General features: G+C 39.6%; 1 pseudogene; it reads right to left on the reverse strand.

The window, feature by feature from the left end:
• Positions 1-445: 445 nt before the first annotated feature.
• Positions 446-21,985, reverse strand: part of LOC124099658 (ribonuclease P protein subunit p38-like) — a 53,824-nt pseudogene continuing 32,284 nt past the window's right edge.

Genomic DNA, 21,985 nt, shown 5'->3' on the forward strand with positions numbered 1-21,985 from the left:
CAGGAAGACAGGAATGCCCAAGAGACATCTCAATTTGAAGAATGTAAAAATTTTTAGACTCCTTAAAATTGTGTATTCTTCCAGAAAGATCTTATGTATATAAAGAATACGCATACTTATCTATCTATAACATGCACATATTTATATCTTTCCTATTCCCTTTTTCACACAAATGGTAGTATAGTATACTGAAAAAAATATAGTATGCTCTCTCTGTTCTATATTTTTGACTTTGCAATACTTCCTGATTAATATTAGTACACAGAATTATTATTCTTTGGTTTTTAATCATGACACTATTAATTTGTTTGGATATATCATTGTCTTTTCAGTATATATATATATATATATATATATATATATATATATTTCACTTTATTTGTTTCAAGGCTTCTTTACGAGGTGTCCTTTTATAGATTGCTTGAAATGAAAAGTTTATACAAGATTATTTTGAAGTAGTATTTTTACTTTTGGGTAGTTTCCTTATCTTATTAGGGTTAGAAATCAGTTTCTTTATTTTAAGAAGCTGTAATGCTACAGAGACATGCTGACCTTTAAGTTTTCTCTTGTGCTTTGAGAGGTCTTCAAATGAAGTTTCCAAAGTCTCTTTATCTTGGCTTCCCAAAGATTCAGTCTCTAAATTGTCTCAAGAATCTTCAGTTCTGTTTTGAAGCCAAGGTACAGTTAAACTGGTCACTCTGGGAATGATAGCTCTTACTTTGTCCACAAAGTCAGTGGTGTTTTTTTTGAACCCCACTGCTAGCACACATTTTAAGCCAATGACACGGTGGAGTGTCTCACTGAGACTGGGAACCTAACAGGCAAGAACAGTTCTGTTTACACTTAACTGAATCACGTGTGAGGCGATGATGGCAGGCTTGACAGACTTGACCGACTTACACACCAGAACCAAGAGCAGTTTCCGCCTTTCCAAGGCTCTGGTGACTTCATTAACACTGACGGCAAGCTGCTTCCTGACTCGCACAGGCATCCACCCTGACACTTGCTGGTTAGCTTCTGCCTTTTTGTCCTTCAAATTCTAACTAGTATCAACATCTAGGCTTCATCTTTTTACCCTGTGCTTCTTTATAAAAGGTGTTTTTTCCCATTTTTTTATTATCTTCAATTTTTCAAAGTCCAGTAGATTTGAACTTCTGCTCAAGTGTCTGTAATATGAAGTGTATGTCCTCCCTCTCCAGGGTGTTCCAACAGACAGCATAGGGTTGTTCAATGATGTCTTTAAGACTAGAGGTCTTGTCTTGTGAATGGGTGGCTTATGTGTGTTCCATTCCCCACCTTAGAGAAATTCAATCTATGGTCTCTCCTTAAGGGAAGAAAGGCTGTAAGCCACCTGTGTTTTGACAGTAGGTGATTGACTAGGCATAGTCTCCTGGCTAGAGGCAAATAGAAAGATGCAGAGAGGTATATGCTTTATGGTGGAGGCTTGGAGTGATTTTCCTGGAAGCTAAATTTCCAGGGTTTCGTGAGGCCTTAGAACCTCTGTTTTTCCAGGTCTACTCTATGGCTCTGTGCAGAAAAGCTCAGGCCACAGAGCCTCAGCTTTTGGACTGAAATGTGACTCCTTGTATCCTAATATAAAACACTCTAACTTGAATTTCTTCTGAATTTTTTCTGACTTAAAAGAGTTTTAACACATCTGGTGCACATCTGTATTTTAGCAGCTGAGGAGGCTGAGTCGGGAGGATCTCAAGTTTGAAGTCAACCTCAGCAATTTAGTGAGGCTTTCCTCAAAATAAAAAAAAAAAATAAGAACAGGACTGGGAATGTAACTCTGTGGTAAAGTGCATCTGGATTCAATTCCCAGTACAAAAACAAACAAACAAAATAACTTTAACAGGGCATTTTGTCAGCTTTCTCTTACTATAACAAATACCTGAGAGTAAAATTTTTTTTTCCAGCATTGGGGATTTAATCCCAAGGTGCTTAACCTGAGCCACATCCCCTGAGCCACATATTTTATTTTGAGACAGGGTCTGGATAATTTTCTTAGGGCCTCACTAAGTTGCTGAGACTTGCCTTGAATTTGTAAACCTCCTGCCTCAGCCTGCTGAGCTGTTGGGTTTACAGGCATGAATTTATAGACAGGAAAAGTTTATAAAGAGCAAATTTATAAAGAGAAAAGGTTTAGTTTGGCTCATGGATTCAAGATTTCAAACCCTGATTATTGGTGGGACACATTGCTTTAGTTGTTATGGTGGCACATCATAGCAGGAGCATTTGGCAGAGTCACACTAGTTACTTCATGGCCCGGAAGCAAAGGAGAAGAGGAAGACAGGGCTGGGGTCCTGCCATCCCCTGCAGATCCCCATGACCTCAGGACTCCCACTAGGCCCTACCTCCTAAAGGTGCCACACCTCCCAGTAACACCACACAAGGTAAAGGGGATCCAGCCTTTGGGGGAAATTAAGATCTCAACTGTAGCACTGCATTTATTCTGTTTCACTCCAATTTCTGACATGTGTTAATCAACAAAAACATACTCTCTCCGAGTTTTCTAACAATAAATTCCTATGTTGATGATGAACATTAAATAGTACAATGAAGGAATTGTTCAAGGTGTAGTTCCTGCCCTATGTGGCTTCACTGCATAAAGCACCCCAGAGAGCACTGGGTCTTTCCATGGGCTCAGGCTAGGACCTGCCTGTCTGAAATAATTTCTAGCACCTGTGTGGGATTTCATAAATCCTAATCATCTCCCACACTTGGGGTGCCAGAAAAACCAGTTAGGTTTAGGTTTCCAATCATAAGTTGATTCAAATGATGACCCCACGCACCCTGAATTGAGCAAGAGAGGCAGAGAATATGGTAGGAAGGCAGGCAGTCAGAAGTTAAAGGATCTTGTCTTCTGTGTTTCGTTCTGCTTCTAATTAACTAATTGACCTTTAACAAGATCTCTGTTTCCTCAACTATAAATTTGATGGTTTTATAAGAGACAAGTGAGAAACAATACCTCCCACAGTGGCAAAACATCATTATTATTATTATAAGGAGACTGTACGTGGTAGAGATGCAATAAATCGAACCAGTCATTATCAGCATTCCATTACCTCAAGACTTAAAAATACAAATTGGTGATTTTTAAAAAAGGACTATTAAGTTTGCAAGAAATGTTTTTTTGTTAAATCAGTTTATTTTTATTTATTTATTTTTTAATTTTTTTTTATTGGTTGTTCAAAACATTATAAAGCTCTTGACATATCATATTTCATACATTAGATTCAAGTTGGTTATGAACTCCCAATTTTACCCCAAATACAGCTTGCAGAATCACATCGGTTACACATCCACATTTTTACATAATGCCCTATTAGTAACTGTTGTATTCTGCTACCTTTCCTATCCTCTACCATCCCCCCTCCCTCCCCTCCCATCTTCTCTCTCTACCCCATCCACTGTAATTCATATCTCTCCTTGTTTATTTTCCCATTCCCCTCACAACCTCTTATATGTAATTTTGTATAACAATGAGGGTCTCCCTCCATTACCATGCAATTTCCCTTTTCTCTCCCTTTCCATCCCACCTCATGTATCTGTTTAATGTTAATCTTTTCTTCCTGCTCTTCCTCCCTGCTCTGTTCTTAGTTGCTCTCATTATATCAAAGAAGACATTTGGTATTTGTTTTTTAGGGATTGGCTAGCTTCACTAAGCATAATCTGCTCTAGTGCCATCCATTTCCCTGCAAATTCTATGATTTTGTCATTTTTTTAGTGCTGCGTAATACTCCATGGTGTATAAATGCCACATTTTTTTTATCCATTCATCTATTGAAGGGCATCTGGGTTGGTTCCACAGTCTAGCAATTGTGAATTGTGCTGCTATGAACATCGATGTAGCAGTATCCCTGTAGTACGCTCTTTTAAGGTCTTCAGGGAAAAGTCCAAGAAGGGCAATAGCTGGGTCAAATGGTGGTTCCATTCCCAGCTTTCCCAGGAATCTCCATACTGCTTTCCAGATTGGCCGCACCAGTTTGCAGTCCCACCAGCAATGTACAAGAGTACCCTTTTCCCCACATCCTCTCCAGCACTTGTTGTTGTTTGACTTCATAATGGCTGCCAATCTTACTGGAGTGAAATGGTATCTTAGGTGGTTTTGATTTGCATTTCTCTGACTGCTAGAGATGGTGAGCATTTTTTCATGTACTTGTTGATTGATTGTATGTCCTCCTCTGAGAAGTGTCTGTTCAGGTCTTTGGCCCATTTGTTGATTGGGTTATTTGTTTTCTTATTGTTTGATTTTTTGAGTTCTTTGTATACTCTGGATATTAGGGCTCTATCTGAAGTGTGAGGAGTAAAAATTTGTTCCCATGATGTAGGCTCCCTATTTACCTCTTTTATTGTTTCTCTTGCTGAGAGAAAACTTTTCAGTTTAAGTAAGTCCCATTTGTTGATTTTTGTTATCAACTTTTGTGCTATGGGTGTCCTATTAAGGAATTTGGAGCCCGACCCTACAATATGTAGATCGGAGCCAACTTTTTCTTCTATCAGACGCAGAGTCTCTGATTTGATATCTAGCTCCTTGATCCACTTTGAGTTAACTTTTGTGCATGGCGAGAGGAGGGGATTCAGTTTCATTTTGTTGCATATGGATTTCCAGTTTTCCCAGCACCATTTGTTGAAGATGCTATCCTCCCTCCATTGCATGCTTTTAGCTCCTTTATCAAATATAAGATAGTTGTAGCTTTGTGGATTAGTCTCTGTGTCCTCTATTCTGTACCATTGGTCCACCCTCCTGTTTTGGTACCAGTACCATGCTGTTTTTGTTACTATTGCTCTGTAATATAGTTTTAAGTCTGGTATCGCTATACCGCCTGATTCACACTTCCTGCTTAGAATTGCTTTTGCTATTCTGGGTCTTTTATTTTTCCATATGAATTTCATGATTGCTTTATCCATTTCTACAAGAAATGCCATTGGGATTTTGATTGGCATTGCATTAAACCTATAGAGAACTTTTGGTAATATCGCCATTTTGATGATGTTAGTTCTGCCTATCCATGAACAGGGTATATTTTTCCATCTTCTAAGATCTTCTTCTACTTCTCTTTTTAGGGTTTTGTAGTTTTCATTATATAAATCTTTCACCTCTTTTGTTAGGTTGATTCCCAAGTATTTTATTTTTTTTGAGGATATTGTGAATGGAGTGTTTTTCCTCATTTCCGTTTCAGAAGTTTTGTCGCTGATATACAGAAATGCCTTTGATTTATGCGTGTTGATTTTATATCCTGCCACTTTGCTGAATTCATTTATTAGTTCTAGTAGTTTTTTTTGTAGACCCTTTTGGGTCTTCTAGGTATAGAATCATGTCATCTGCAAATAGTGATAATTTAAGTTCTTCCTTTCCTATTTTTATGCCTTTAATTTCTTTCGTCTGTCTAATTGCTCTGGCCAGTGTTTCGAGAACATATTGAATAGAAGTGGTGATAGAGGGCATCCCTGTCTTGTTCCAGATTTTAGGGGGAATGCCTTCAATTTTTCTCTATTGAGAATGATGCTAGCCTGAGGCTTAGCATAGATAGCTTTTACAATGTTGAGGTAAGTTCCTGTTATCCCTAGTTTTTCTAATGTTTTGAACATAAAGGGATGCTGTACTTTGTCAAATGCTTTTTCTGCGTCTATTGAGATGATCATATGGTTCTTATTTTTAAGTCTATTGATGTGGTGAATAACATTTATTGATTTCCGTATATTGAACCATCCTTGCATCCCAGGGATGAATCCTACTTGATCATGGTGCACAATTTTTTTGATGTGCCTTTGTATCCGATTCGCCAGAATTTTATTGAGGATTTTTGCATCTAGGTTCATCAGAGATATTGGTCTGTAGTTTTCTTTCTTTGAGGTGTCTTTGTCTGGTTTCGGAATCAGGGTGATGTTGGCCTCATAGAATGAATTTGGCAGAGCTCCTTCTTTTTCTATTTCCTGAAATAACTTGAAAAGTATTGGTATTAATTCTTCCTTAAAGGTTTTGTAAAACTCCGCTGTATACCCATCCGGTCCTGGGCTTTTCTTGGTTGGAAGTCTTTTGATTGCTTCTTCTATTTCATCTATTGTTATTGGTCTGTTTAAGTTGTGAGTATCCTCCTGACTCAGTCTGGGCAAATCATATGACTTAAGGAATTTATCAATGTCTTCACTATCTTCTATTTTATTGGAATATAGGTTTTCAAAATAATTTCTAATTGTCTTCTGTATTTCTGTAGTGTCTGTTGTGATATTGCCTTTTTCATCCCGTATGTTAGTGATTTGAGTTCTCTCTCTTCTTCTCTTCATTAGCATGGCTAAGGGTCTGTCGATCTTATTTATTTTTTCAAAGAACCAACTTTTAGTTTTGTTAATTTTTTCAATAGTTTCTTTTGTTTCAATTTCGTTGATTTCCGCTCTGATTTTAATTATTTCTTGCCTTCTGCTACATTTGCTGTTGTTTTGCTCTTCCTTTTCTAGGGCTTTGAGATGAAGTGTGAGCTCATTTATTTGTTGGTTTTTCCTTTTTTTCAGGAATGACCTCCAAGCGATGAATTTCCCTCTTAAAACTGCTTTCATTGTGTCCCATAGATTCCGATATGTTGTGTCTGTATTTTCATTTATCTCTAAGAATTTTTTGATTTCCTCCTTTATGTCTTCTGTAACCCATTGATCATTCAGTAACATATTGTTCATTTTCCATGTGATGTAGGATTTTTCCTTCCTTCTTTTATCATTGATTTCCAGTTTCATTCCATTATGATCAGATAAAATGCATGGTATTATCTCCACCCCTGTATATTTACTGAGGGTTGCCCTATGGCATAATATATGGTCTATTTTTGAGGAGGATCCATGTGCTGCTGAGAAAAAAGTATATCCACTTGATGATGGTTGATATATTCTATATATGTCAGTTAAGTCTAGGTTGTTGATTGTGATATTGAGTTCTATAGTTTCTTTATTCAGCTTTTGTTTGGAGGATCTGTCCAATTGTGAGAGAGGTGTGTTGAAGTCACCCATAATTATTGTGTTGTGGTCTATTTGATTCTTGAACTTGAGGAGAATTTGTTTTATGAACGTCGCAGCACCATTATTTGGTGCATAAATATTGATAATTGTTATGTCTTGTTGGTGAATGGTTCCTTTTAACAGTATATAATGTCCTTCCTTATCCCTTTTGATTAACTTAGTCTTGAAGTCGATTTTATTCGATATGAGGATGGCCACCCCTGCTTGCTTACGAGGACCGTGTGCGTGGTATATTTTTTCCCAACCTTTCACCTTCAGCCTGTGTATGTCTTTTCCAATCAGATGTGTCTCCTGGAGGCAGCATATTGTTGGATTTGTTTTTTTAATCCATGTTACCAGCCTATGTCGCTTTATTGGAGAGTTTAAGCCATTAATGTTTAGAGTTACTATTGATATATGGTTTTTACTTCCAGCCATGTTTGATTATTTATCTTCTTCTTCTTTTTTTTTTTTTTTAGTTTAGTTTGTTTCTCCATGGTTAGCTTTCCCCCCGCCCTCTGTCTTTATAGAGGCACTTCCCACTGATGGTTTTGGTTATTGTTTTTCATTTCTTCCTCGTGTAGTGTTTTGCTCAAGATGCTTTGCAATGCTGGTTTTCTGGCTGCAAATTCTTTTAGCTTTTGTTTATCATGAAAGATTTTTATTTCGTTATTGTACCTGAAGCTTAATTTTGCTGGATACAGAATTCTTGGTTGGCATTCATTGTCTTTCAGTGTTTGAAATACGTTGTTCCAGGATCTTCTCGCTTTCAGCGTCTGTGATGAAAAATCCGTTGTTAACCTTATTGGTTTACCCCTGAATGTAATCTGCCTCCTTTCTCTTGTAGCTTTTAGTATTTTCTCTTTGTTCTGTATATTGGATATCTTCATAACAATGTGTCTTGGCGTTGGTCTACTGTGATTTTGTGTGCTCGGTGTCCTGTATGCATCTACAATTTGTATATCCGTTTCCTTTTTTATTTCTGGAAAGTTTTCTGTAATTATTTCTTTCAGCAGGTTACTCATTCCCTTGGTTTGAATCTCTGTACCTTCTTCTATCCCGATGACTCGTAGGTTTGGTTTCTTTATGTTATCCCATATCTCTTGGATGTTTTTCCCGTGGTTTTTAACCAGCCTTTCTGAGTTGGCTAGGCTCTTTTCAAGATGATATATTTTGTCTTCATTATCTGATGTTCTGGCTTCTACTTGCTCCACTCTGTTAGTGATACTCTCAATTGAGTTTTTAATTTGTTTTATCGTTTCCTTCATTTCTAGAATTATTGTTTGTTTGTTTTTTTATAATCTCAATCTCCTGATAAAGATGCTTAACTTCTTCTTTTATCTGTCTATGTAATTCATTTTCAAAGTGTTCTTTCACTGTTTGGATTTGCTGTCTCGTATCTTCTTTAAGGTTCCATTCCATCTGTCTAAGGTATTCCTTGAGTTCTTTATATGACCATTTTTCTGCTGACTCTAGGTCCTCCTGAATATTTAGGCTGTCCTTCATTGTTTGTACTCCTTTTTTTTCCTTGCTTTTTTATGCTGCTCATGTTACTTCTTGTTCTGTTTGCTGAGTTACTGTTTACTCTTATAGATTTATTTGATGCTTGAGAGGAAAGATATTAGAAGGGAAGGGAAGAAGTCACTAAAGAGAATGAGAGTAGGCAGGTAGAATTCAAGGAAGGGGGAATAAGAAAATTGAAAAGAAATGAAAAGACAAAAGAAACAAGAATAACAAAGATTAGATAATAAAGAAAGAAAGAAAAGACTAAAAAAAATTTTTAACAAAAATAATAGCGATAATAAAAAAATGAAAATTAAAATAAAAAAAATAATAATAATAAAATTAAAAAAATTAAAAAAAATAGAAACATTGAAAAAAAGTTAAAGAACAACAACAAATAAAAATTGAAAATGAAAGAAAAAGAAGAAAAAGAAAAAAAGAAAAAGAAAAGAAAAAAAAATGATAATAATAATAATAATAAATGCAGTCCTAGAGTTCTATTAACTTCTCTTCCAGTAGGTGGAGCTGTGCCCACTGGGCCAAGCTTCTCCTCTCAATAGGTGGGAACCATTCACTGTGCAGCAGCTCTTTCTCCTAGACTGGGCGGGTCTCCAATCCTGAGTGTCTAGGGCCTTGTCTTGTGTTTCCTCAAGCCAGGCCATGCTCACCTGTGGCGCTCACCACAATACTGGCTACACACCAGGTCTGCTGCTCCTGGGAGCCCTGTTTTCATGAACACCTGGGCTCACTCTCCCTGTTTGCCTCCCTCAGACCCTAAGTTTGTAGAGCTTGGGGCTGAGATCCCCCAGCGAATTTGCTTGCCCTCCTGTAGCCACGCCCCCGGTAGCTGGTGCAAGAGCCCTCAGTTGTCAGCACTGGTGGGAGCGGTAGCCGGGAGTTCCGCGCCGCGAGTCCCGCGCCACTCCTGATTCCCTCGGTCTGGTTATTGCGTTCACAGGAGAGCTGGGAGTGGCCCTTAAGGTTTCCCCGCTGTGTGGAGAGAGATGGCTAGGGGATTACACACCTGTCGCGCTGGTTTCAATGCAGTTATCTCCTCCGCCCGTGACGCCATTTCTCTGCCATGGTGATATCCCATGCAAATGGTGACCGTTTGTTCCCTTTGCCGGATGACCAATGCAACGGGTGGGTCCTGACTGTCTCTCCCAATCCCCGTTTCAGTCCTGTGGCCACTGCCTATGAAGGCTCGGTTGGCTTTTACCTCTGTAAGTTCCTAAGGGCCGGCCAATTATTTCAGCGGGATCGTTAGTGCTGAGTCACACGAAGCAGGCGAACCGGAGCTTAATTGCCTCCGATTCGGGCTCTGTGTGTGTGTTCTGAGGGGCCCAGCCTGTACACCCCAGATCCACGTCAGCTCAGCATTGCCTAGTGATCCTGAGCAAACAGCATTTAGACAGTTTACGGCTCCCTATGCCCGCGCAGTTGAAGATGTCAGAGACTTGATCTCTCTGCGCCTGCCACCATGTTACATCTCCTCAGTGATATTCATGTTGCCCTTACAGCTTCCTGGTATAAGCAAGTTCTTGGGATTATACAAACTGCTGCTTCTGTTTCCAGTCCAGATTTCTAGAAATGAAACCCTGCCGCCGTCGCCTCCGTCTCTGGGCCGCGCTGACGAGCGTCCGCGCTTGTCTGCGACCGTAGCAGAGCCGCCCTGGCCTCCGCAGCTCTTCAGCCCGGTGCCCGGCCCCAGGGGCCCAAGCGGCTGCCGCCGCGGCTCTCCGTCCCCCTCCTCCGGAGCACGGGTCCCCTGGCAGGGGGGTGCAGAACGACCCCAGAGCAGGCTCTGCCCGAAGGTGCAGCGGCGAACAGGCCACCGAGATGCTCGAGGCTGCAGTCCAGCCTTCGGAGGACAGGGCTCGGCACGCAGCCCAGCTCCAACCTCTAGGTGCGGCTGCCGGACAGTGTATACAGAGCCATCAAGACAGCAAGCAGAAAGCAAATGGCGGCTCCCGCGGAGTGGATTTTCGGCACAGAAACCACAGCCCCGCCAACAATCCCAATCCACAAACTCTCCCTGTATAAAAAATATTCAAAAAAAAAAAGAAAAAAGGCGGGGCGCACTGAGCTTTCTTTGCCTCGGGTACTTACAATCCACTGCTGATTACACATTCAGCTTCTCCGCCCGGAGCGAAGCGAAAGAGGAAGCAGATAGGAGCAAAGCGCCCGCGGCTCTGAGCAGCCAAGCGTCTCTTTTTGGATTTCTTTGTTCTTCCTGCTCCTTGGCAAAGTGGTCCACTACAGATTAACGGTGAAAGGAGCTTTAACAGACTGTGCGAAATCTCTATTAAAGCCGCTGCTTTGAGCACCACGCTCAGCACTTCAGCAACCCCCGTACGCAGCGGCCATCTTCCCCCCGAGTCCGTTAAATCAGTTTAGACATAGTAAAGAGAACTTATAAAGTTGTTTCCTTGAGGTAGATAAGATATATACCCAGTGTACATATTAAAATCAGGAAGCTGTTATCACTTAAATACTGGGCAAAAAGTTTTCTCAGCCAGTGTCTTAAACCTTGTCCAAAGATCTTAATCACCCAAGTGTTCTTATAATAATACAGTGTTCTTCCAGACCTACTGACTCTGAATCTCTCATGGAGATCTACAATATATATTTTAAATAAAGAGCCCAGTGATTCTTACTATCAGGGAAGCTTGGGAAATGCTAAGCTCAACCATACTATGTGCTGAACTCATTCCTAAGATTGCTTTTTAGTAGAGAAAATTAAAACTGGAAAGTTTCTTTAAGATCTTCTTATTCCATTGGGTAGTGTTCCAGTTATCAATTTATTGCTTTTCAGCTTCAAATCCATCCTTCTCTGCTCTGCCGTGTGATACAGACTCTGGACCCTGGGAACATGGCTCCCTTCCCAGCTGGCACAATTTTAAGATCTGCCAATTTTCTGCCATCGGTTGTCTCCAATTAACCCCCTCCAATCTTTTCCAGAAGCCTAGGATTAGACTCCACCCACCCCAAAACTGGAAAATGAATGTTTCTTCTTAAAAAATTTTCTTTGGGTTTCAGGACAGTGCTCTGCTGATTGTCCACCTGTTCCCCTGCTTCAGTGTCCTCTACTAGCTCCTCCTTTTCTTCTGCCCTCTGATGTCTGATTGCTATAGAACTCAGTCTACCTACACTTAGCTCCCTGGATGATGATATCTTATTGCATGACCTTAAGTGACATTGACTTCCTAAAGATTCCAAAATTGGAACCTCCAGTTGGACTTCCTGAAACTCCAGCTGCTTGTCTGGTATCTCCACTCGCATATACTGGATGGGAATCTTAAACTTTTCGTGCTCCAAACTTAACTGTGCAACTTCTCCAGTCTGCTCTTCTTTCAGCACTTGTCAGTTAACAGAAATGTTATGTTTCTAGTTGTTCAAGGCCAAAAATTTTGTCTCCTCACTCTCTGGTCCTACATTAAATCTATCAGCAAAATGTGTTGGCTCAGTCTTCAAAATACCCAGAATCTGATTGCTTCTCATCACCTCCACAGCAGCCTTCCTCATCCAAGCCAGTTGGTGTGTTGTCTGGGTTGGAGAGGATCCTCCTTTCTCAGGACAGGCGAGGTCGACCTATAGTCCATGTGACCTCCTCTCAGTGCTTCAAAGCCCTCCATCTTTTCTGGCACAGTAATCATTGCATTGTTCCTTGACATCTTATGTTCAGGCCCTGGCTTGTGGATCAGCTGTAGACAAGTACATGACCCCTGACCATGTGGCCAAGAGAAAAAAGGGGCGTGTTGGATGATATGATTGCTTTGAAAGCTTCACCTGGACTCAAAATATGTTCCTTCTGCTTCCATTTCCATGATCAAAGCATGGGCATGCTGAGTTCAACATGACGGGAATGCAGAGTTGATTCTTGCTCTTCATAGAAGTTATGATCTGTAAGGTCACAACAAACACTAGATCAGCAAATTCTAAACCCTGGCTCCAAAGTTAGGAAGTACATTGTCTGTGGTCACAATGTTTTTATTAGCTAAAACACTATTTGCCAACATCTTTGTAAAACAAGTCAGTCTCATGGTTTTTTTTTTTTAAATATATGACAGCAGAATGCATTAAAATTCTTATTACACATATAGAACACACTTTTTTATATCTCTGGTTGTATACAAAGTATATTCACACCAATTTGTGTTTCATACAAATCTCATGTTTTTTTAAAAACTTTCTTTCACACAACACTTTTTAAAAAAATTCTCAGTAGATATTCTTGATATCTCTATTTTTATATTGGGGAAATAGAAATGAAAGCAATCTTTATCCTGGGATGTATCCAATGGCAGCTTTTTGTTCCATGGGACTAAGGAAGACACTGAGAAATTAAAAGTTGTTTGGAAGGATCCAGGTGTGGTTGCTTTGTATATTGCGATAGGTAGAAGGGATGAGGTGAAGTGTGAAGGCCCCTCACGTCCTCCATCTTTCCTCAGACTATGTCCTGGAACCTGGGCAGAGAAAGCACGGTCCACATTTCCTGCTTCTCAGGATGGTTGATGGACAGGCAGCAATGGAGAATGACATGCAGGAGGAACGATTGGTAAAGATGGTGGGCTGCCCAGTCATGTTGTCCTGATCAGTCCCACTGGGCACTTTGGAGGCCAACACTCTGGATGGCAGCTCCATAGGACAATCCTTGCCAACCCAGGGGCTTCCAGCATGTCACTCTGTGTGAGTGGCCTCTCCAGGACCGCTAGCTAACTTTTATAAAGTCTTCCTCTGTCTCCTGATCTGCAGACTTGCCCCACCCACAGGCTGAACAATTGTCCTGCCCTATGGCCTTTTGCAACAAGCAAGCCAGCCAGCCAGGGCTAGCTGAGAAGCGGTTGACTGTTGTTCTCACACTGGGTAACATGATGTTTTTTTTTTTTTTTTGCTTTCTGCCTCAAAACAATACTGTATACTGTGTCTTTTAACCAACAGTTATTTCATTGATCTGCCATTTTGGCCTCTTTTTCATATCTTATCACACACTGTACATGTTAACTTTATTACTTTCTGGATTGGTTTTACATACAAATTAACAAATTCCCTCATCTTTTTTTCTGGGATTGCCCTGTTGTTGATTCATTAACATTGACTTCATGGCCAACAGTACTAACACTTGTGCCTGAATGAAGCTTATCTAATGAGAGTATTTTCTCTACAAGGTGCATTATCATCTTGTGTTTGAGAACACCAGACAGCACTTTAGCATATAATGAGGAGTGTGGGCATTTTAACATCAAAATTACCTATAAAAAGCACACAAAAATGCAAACCTTCCCCCCCAAAAAAATTTCCATATCAGTGACCACAATTCCAAAATGACACCTGTTAATCTTATGAAAGCTGAGACAAGATGATAGTGTTCCTTTGGTTGACCTCATTGAGAAACTTGTCTATTGGGCAACTTGAATTTTTCTTTACCTGGAGTAATGATTTGAAGTTACAAGTAAATTTTAGGGAGTGGGTAAACTTGCAAATATGGAACCCATGAATAACAAGAGTCACTTGTATCCTCTTCCCTTGGGACAACCACGAGATTTTCATGAACAGTAGTGGGACCTACGGCACCTCCTGGCTGACCTCCCTGAGTTAGTCTTTGCCCACTTCTGATCATCACACAGAAGCCAGAATGATCCTGTTGCAAAGCAATTCAAATTCTGTTGCTTACCTGCTGAGACTTTCTGAAAGCTGCTCACATTGCTCAAATAAAGATGATGTACTTAGGAGCGTTTGAGTGTGCCTCTGCCCCTTCCCCTACCACTGACCACTAGCATCTAACTTTACTCTGCTGGAGCCCTAGCACAGCCACTGTGCTGCACTGACTAAGTGTATTCCTTGGGGCCTGGAATGTTCTCCTCCAGGGTTCCCACTGCTTTTTTTCCTCACTTCCTTCATCCCCTGCTCAAATATCTTAAGTATGTCCTTCCTTTCCAAATTACTTAAAATTGACTTCATTTTGTATTCTATTCTCTCTCATATTGCCTTTTGACACTTGCATTTTTAAAAATTCTTTCTCGTGCTTGTTCATTTTAAACACTTGTTGCTGCCAGCTCCTTTGTGAAGGTGCCCAGCACAAATAAGCGAATCATTGACTACTGGAGGAAGAGATACGGGCTCAGGTCACCAAAGTTCATTCTATAGAACAAAGTTTGAGTTAAAGTAAATAGATACAATGTAGAAATTGTAAGTAAGATTTTCATTTGTTCCCTTATTAAATAGTGGAGCAATAGTAATTACTGGAGTTAGGTATATTCACTTGGAGAAGGGATGACTGAGTCCAGTTTTGAAGATAGGAAGGTTTGTGCTCTGGTAGAAAGTAGAAATTGTTACATATGTCAAAGAGAGGTGAAATTTGCAATGGCAGTAGTTTCAGAGCTGGAGGAGTGTGCAGTACCACACTTGTTTGACTTTTAGAGCTTACCAAGACTGAATGAATCCATATTGTCATCATTACTCTCTTCTAGCAAGGAATCTAGTAGTCCATAGGAAGTGCCCTACCCTAAATAAAATGCTGCACATAAATCACTAAGATAGTACTTGGTATATAGTAAGTGCTCAATAAACAGTTATTATTAATAATAAGATTGGAAAGGAAGCTCAGATCCTCAATTTTCTCTGTCATCACTGCAGTTGTGCAGCATCCTAAACATCTCCTTTAGAGTTTTTGGAGTATCAGATCATTCAACAAATGTTCATAGCCCATCTACTGTATGCCAAATGATCCTATAGACACAGCAGGGAGCAAGAATGTCCCTTTTCTTAAGAAACTCCTAGTTTCATGGATGGTGTCGTACCATGTGAGGAATCTGGGGGCAGGAACTAAATACACTGCTCAGCCAGGCTGATTAGTTTCCTTTCTTTTGTCTCAACCATGAGGATGACCTTTATAAAGAGACTAAGACCAAACTGAAGCCTTCCTTCTCCAACCTTTGGATCCCAGACTGGTTGTTTGCTCCACGGAATTTCTGGCTGAAAAACTCCTGCATGCGTCTACTGTACAGGCATCACAGTCTGAATTAAATTCTATCCTTTTCATTTTTTCCACACTCTCTAATTTTATTTGGATCATCTAGTTATTAGTAATTCTTGGCCTACAAACCAGTACAAAGAAAGAATGGGCAGAATGCACAGAAAGGTGATATGATGGACTGGAATATCCCAAATCCAGGGACACCCAATGCAAATTCTGCCTGTTGCCGACTGGGGGTGGTACTTTGATTAAATTAACTTAATTTGTTAAATAAAAAAAGTGATTACTGTGCCTCCCTCACAATATAAACCAGGTATGTAGTAGATGCTCAATAAATGTCAGTTCCACCTACTCATGTCATATACTTGAGATTGGAAGGGGTTACTGGAGAGGGAAACCATGCAGTCTGCTTATAATTCAGGTATAGTGAACAGTTAGGCTAGTTAAGAAAGACTTTGGAAAGAATAAGTAAAGTGGCATACAGACTGATAAGAATTTCAATTTAATTCAAAAAACAAAATTTTGAGCAGCAGTTCAAAATGACCCTTTAAGATATTTTTTTTTATCCCTAAAAGAAAACTGATATGTGGAAAGAAGTGGTAGGAAAATTAATGTGTCCACACTTTTATTTGCAAATTGGTTAACAATGTAAAGCAGAAGTTCAGCCATACATCACAGTAATCCAGTGACAAATTGGATTCTGCTGCAGGGTAGAAACTTAAATGCCTCTTCTGGAATATTTAATCAACTGGCAAGATGCTTAGGACAAAAGTCAATCAGCAAATTTCACCAGTGAAATTAATTGGAAGATTTTTTACATGAAGGAAAGTTAAGTAGTTCTACTCAGTGAGAAATACAGCTGCTACTAAAACATTTTATGGGGAAGCATGCGGTCATGATGGCAAACTTTTAAAATACATGTTCAGTTTTACATTATAATTTCACTGTAATTACATCAATAGAAATATACACTTGTTGGTTCTTTCGTCCATATAAACTTTGATCCAACATCTATTTTGTTTGTGCCTGTGCACGTACGTGCGTCTGATCAAATTCTAGAAAGCGTAGATCAAAACCAGTTTCTTTGGTCAGCATTGGCTTTGCAATAGTGCCACCTTCTGGCTGGAGATCGCCTTCACAAGCAGCCCTTGTCCACACTTGTCCTTTGGTGCCTGTTCAATTGATTTTGTTGGGGAATGAATGTTTGAATTAGACATGGTAAACCAGTTCCTGCAGGCTACCCTAGAAGATGCTGGTTGGAATGTGCTAAAAGAAAAAAAAAATCACACAAATAAAAGACAACATCAAGAAAATAGAACTCAGAGAAAAACAGGTAAAAATACAGCCAGTAGCAGGGATTAGCATGCTTGCTTGCTTCTGGTTGTGCAGTTCTCCTTTAGAAAGGTACATCACCACTGAATAAGATGAAGAAAGGGTCAGGTGAAGTGGTCACCCCCAAAGGCGTAGGGATTTTCTGTAGTTTTGAGCAGAGGAACTCAGTGTCTCGTGACTGTTCTGGGAAGAACAACTGTGGCAGCACAGGGTAGGGACAGCCTCTTGAAACCAGGAGTTGGGAGAGCTAGTGCCACACCCTGCAGACCATGCCAACACCATAGACCTCATTAGAGTGAAGGGAGAGGAACGTAAAACACGAACGTAGACATTTTACATTTATTGTCTAATAATTCTTGCAATGACCATGCCTTACAACGAGTCTAACCACCTTTGTAAATATGAGATCCTAGAAGCTCAAAAAAGTGTGTGTCTTGGTAATGTTTGTAGAATGCATAAGTGACAGCCCTGTTTCTGACTTCATGTGTATTTTATTTGGCTATTTTTTTTTTAATTTTCAGAAAAAGGGAAAAAAGGGAAACATGAGCTAATGTTCATTCTTCTAGCATTTACTTTGTGCTACACATTACACTAAGTGTTTTTCATATATGGCTGCATTTACTTTATAAAATAGTATTGCTTAATCACAGTGCTTTTCCCTACTTGGAGCTCAAATGTGCTACTATTAATAGCATATTATTATTGTCACTTGTCTCATCCAAGAACAAAGTCTTCCCTTCTTTTCTTTCCCTTTCTCTCTTGCTTATATCCCAGCACCATGAGATGTAATTCTAATGTGTAGTGCATACATTTATTTGCACAGATGTGCTACTGCAAAATGTGTGCTGCTGTTGTGCCTGCCTTCATTCTAACTGATGTGTGGGTGATTTTTTTTTTTTTTGTTACTGGGGATTGAACTTGGGATCACTGATCCACACCCCAGCTCTATTTTGTATTTTATTTACAGACAGGGTCTCACTGAGTTGCTTAGCACCCAGGTTTTGCTGAGGCTGGTTTTGAACTCGCGATCCTCCTGCATCAACCTCCTGAACTGCTAGGATTACAAGCATGTACCACTGCACCCAGCCATGTGCATGATTTGCTTGTCTCATTTTACTTCTTTATTCACGCAACACTGTTTTAAAAATCCTTATGTGTTGTTCTGTGTGCACGAGTGGATTACTTCTAACAGTTGACTAATGCTGCATTATGTGCCTGTGCCTCAGTTTACCATGCCACTCCCCAGGGGTGGCAGAGCAGTGCCCATCCTAATGCAAGCCTTTCAAAGATCTGAGGGTGGGAATTCCTGTGAGATACATATCTGGGATTTCTCACCAGGCAATTAAGCAGCAGCATAAGTGTTCTGATGGAGGCAAACCCACTGTTCCCCAGAATGGCTGCCCGGAATCGGGCCAGGGCCCTGCAGCACCCTAAGCTTCCCTAAATACTCATCTCAGCCACAGTGGGATTATCCAGCTTTCTAATTTATTTTTGTCCTATTAGTCTAAAATACAACCTTGTCATTGCTTTAATTGGATATTTTGATAACCAGATCATTTGAACCTTTTAAAGGCCTTGGCCCCTAATGCTTCCTATTGAGGTCTTTTGACTGGTTCTTAAGGATCTGTGGGAGAGTCACAGATGTCCTGTTAGTCCCATTTCTAGATATGCAGAGAATGACTTGGCAAGATTAAGTGACTCCTTGGAGGTCATGAGAGCAAGCTGTGAAGCAGACATTTGAACACAATACTATTCCTCTGCAAAGCTGGACATTAGGGACAGCATGTTGTCTATTCATCTTGACCTTGTATTTCTTAACCTTGGTCATTAGATAAGAAAACTGTGGGGTTTCAATTGTTAAATAACTCTTCAGCTAATGAAAAGATGATTACCCAAAGCAAAAGCAAATGGGCTGGGGATGTAATTCAGTGGGTAAGCTCTCCTGGGTTGAATAATTGCTACCAAAATAAAAAAAAGCAAAAGCAAAAGAATGAAGTTGTGTTTCCTTCGTTTGATGCATTCTTCCCCTCGCCTACATTCCTCCTAAAAATGAGTTTGTTTTTAATAAACCAAAACCAAAAGAAGATTAATTCCCCATATTTCTATCAGCTTGTCATAAACTCTGTGTCATGTCATGCCTGTTTTCCTGAATTGCCTTGAAAACATGTGTAAGTGTGTAAGGCATCTACAATGTGCAAAACCCCCTCCTAGAAACCTTGAGAAACAGGCAGGATCACGATTTTACAGATCTCTTTGATTTCCATCTAGAGGACACTTTAAAGGCAAGAGCCAAATCCTCAAATTGCTTATGATCTTTGCACTTAATACCTGTCTTGATGAGGTTCTTTACATAATTCTTGTGGCAGACTGCAGACACATAGGCTATTGTTTATTCTCAAATTTAAGTTCACATTTATTCATCAAAATAAGTTTCTTATCTCTATAAGAAGGGCCAATGATAATTTAAAATGAATTTGTAGTTAAAAAGGCATACAAAGCAGGCAGGCAAGAGGTTTAATATTATCTCATATGTTTGTCAGAGCTTTATTGCTATATTTAAAGATTTCCACGTGACTTCACTAACACTTTAGCAGTAACTAGCATTACTAATGTAGAGATTATCTAAAATGGTTAAAAGTTGGCAAATTTACTGATTAAAGAATAATGTATTAGTTTGAACTTTTTAGATGATGAGATGATGGTTCCCAGAGGCTGAGGGGAAGGAATATGGGAGAAGAAGTTGGTGAAGTACACAGGATTTCAGTTAGACAGGAAGAATAAGTTCATATCATACTTCATGGTGACTAGTTAATAAACATGTTTTCTATAATGAAATTGCAAAGAGAGTAGATTTTAGGTGTGCTTATCACAGAAAAGTATATGTGAAATAATACACATGTTAAATAGCATGGTTTAACCATTCCACAATGTACGTACACACACTTATATATATCAAACTATAATATATATTGCCGCAGTCTGGCTGGGCAAAATAACCGGGAGGTGACAAGCAACTTGTGAAGGCTGAAGCGGGAACTGCTTTATTGCGGGGAAACTCAGCGGGAACTGAGCGGAAACTCAAAGTAGTGGGCACCCAAGGTAGCAGGAGCCGCTTTATTGTGGAACAGCAAAAGTATATATACCTAAATGATTACACACAGCTTGACTCAATTAGCATCATCTAGATACAGCAGTCAGCCAATAAGGAATCCACACCAACTTAATGACTCAGTGGCCTTGCCTCACAAACTGCTCCTCCTGTCAAACTGCCAGGCGCCATCTTGACTTGATTTGTGGTCCCCAACATCTCCCCCCTTTTGTTTTATTAAACAAGTATGTGGTTTAGGGACCGTGCCTGTTTTAGGTTGTCCAATATTACATATGGTCCCTCCCCATCATTGGATGGTATGATCTCAAATCATCAGCCTCCTGGCTTAGGTTGGTACCATTGTAATTGGATCTTACCTGTCTTTGAATACCGGCCCAACATTTTTAGCCATACTTGTGGATAACAACCATAGTGGTTTTTACACAGACACCATAAACAATCTGCCACAAGCAGAAGGAGGAGGATACAAAATGCCACGATACCAAGCCAGTTGACGGCTCCAAGTAAGAAGCCCTTAGAAAAATTGTACCACCGATGACACTGTCAGCAAAGATACCCTGGTACTATTATAATTTGTTGTATCAATAGATTAGTTCATAATGTATATAAGTGATACATAGTCCAGGCAAGTTCTTTAAGCAGCTCAAAGCAGAGGAATCCACCAATATGTCCATTCCTTCTCGAAGCAAATCAACTCTTTGGTTGAGCATCAGAATTCCATTTCTAAGATGATCATCAATAATGTTTTGTGTTTGTAAAGCTTGTGCCACTTGTTGAGTTACATTATTTATTGATGCAGCAGTTTATACAGTTTGTGTGATAGCTATCGCAGAAGCTGCAGCACCAGCAGCAGCAGTAGCAACAGCTGTGATGATGGTAGCTGTAATTCCGAAATCTATTTTTGTCTTCACTGGCACTGGGATGAAGGTAGGAATTCTGGCAATGATGGCTAAAGAAAATTGTATAGCATTCCAGCAGGCACTAAGAAAACAATTTTCTGAATAATTTAGTATATTATCCTGAACAGAATTATTAGATATAATGAAAGGGAAATGTGAAAGTAAACAAACAGATCTGTTAACCTCCATTTTTGTTCACATTTTAAAACAATCCTTGTAAATTTCTGAATTTAGGTAGATTATTTCATAGACATCAACATTTTTTTGAACACCTAGAAAAACTTGTAAGCTTAATTTTAAAGACATCTTTACTTTCATTACCCAATTTAAATTGAACTGTTTAAATCATGTGAATAAAATATATTTGGGTCCATTTTTTTTAATTTTCATGAGCGCTCCTCATATATCTGCCAATTTTCATATCATGTATATGACATATGGACATACGCACATACAGACATACAACACATAACACAAGTGTGCACACATAACACAATAGTAAAGGCCTTGTAGCTTTTCATAGGCAAAATCTCCATTGCAATGTTTAAAAACTCCACAGTTGATCAAAAAATAGAACTGATCAGGTTCTATTAACGTAGGTCTGTATGAGCTCAAAAAATAAAATTGAAAAAGAATCCTGGCTACCACCTGGGTTTGACTCTTCTTTTGATATTCCATCCTTCTTCCTGTAACTTGCATATGGGTCTGAAGGTATTCCCACAAGTAAGCCTCAAGGTTTTCTACATTTGAAATAGGCCTTAATGGTGCTCATTATTCATTAGCCTCCAGGTGTGGAAGAACCATTGTCGCAGATGTAAGGATAGCTAAACTGGAATTCTGGATATCAGCTGTTATGGATTTGAGCCAAATCATCTTCTTTTTGGTCTGTAGAAATCGCTTTAGTTAGTCTCTCTGGAATCCAAATTGGATGCTGTTCTCCCTGTGGAAACACACAAACAGACCTCCGACTCCAGACAATCACTGGGTCAGGACCTTTCCATTGTCCTGTTAGAATATCCTTCCAAAGTACCTTGGGCTTATGTACATTTTTTGGACACATGTGCCTTTCCGTAGCACTAAGCCCTGATAAATCCAATTTTAAAAAGTTTAAAGTAAAAAGGGTTATGTTAAGTTTATCTTGGGGGGATATATATCCCTTCCCAATTCCCTCTT

Source organism: Marmota monax, unplaced genomic scaffold (assembly GCF_021218885.2).
Source record: "Marmota monax isolate L192 unplaced genomic scaffold, Marmota_monax_Labrador192_F-V1.1 WCK01_AAM20220418_F8-fsc00026, whole genome shotgun sequence".
NCBI classification, from domain to species: Eukaryota; Metazoa; Chordata; class Mammalia; order Rodentia; family Sciuridae; genus Marmota; species Marmota monax.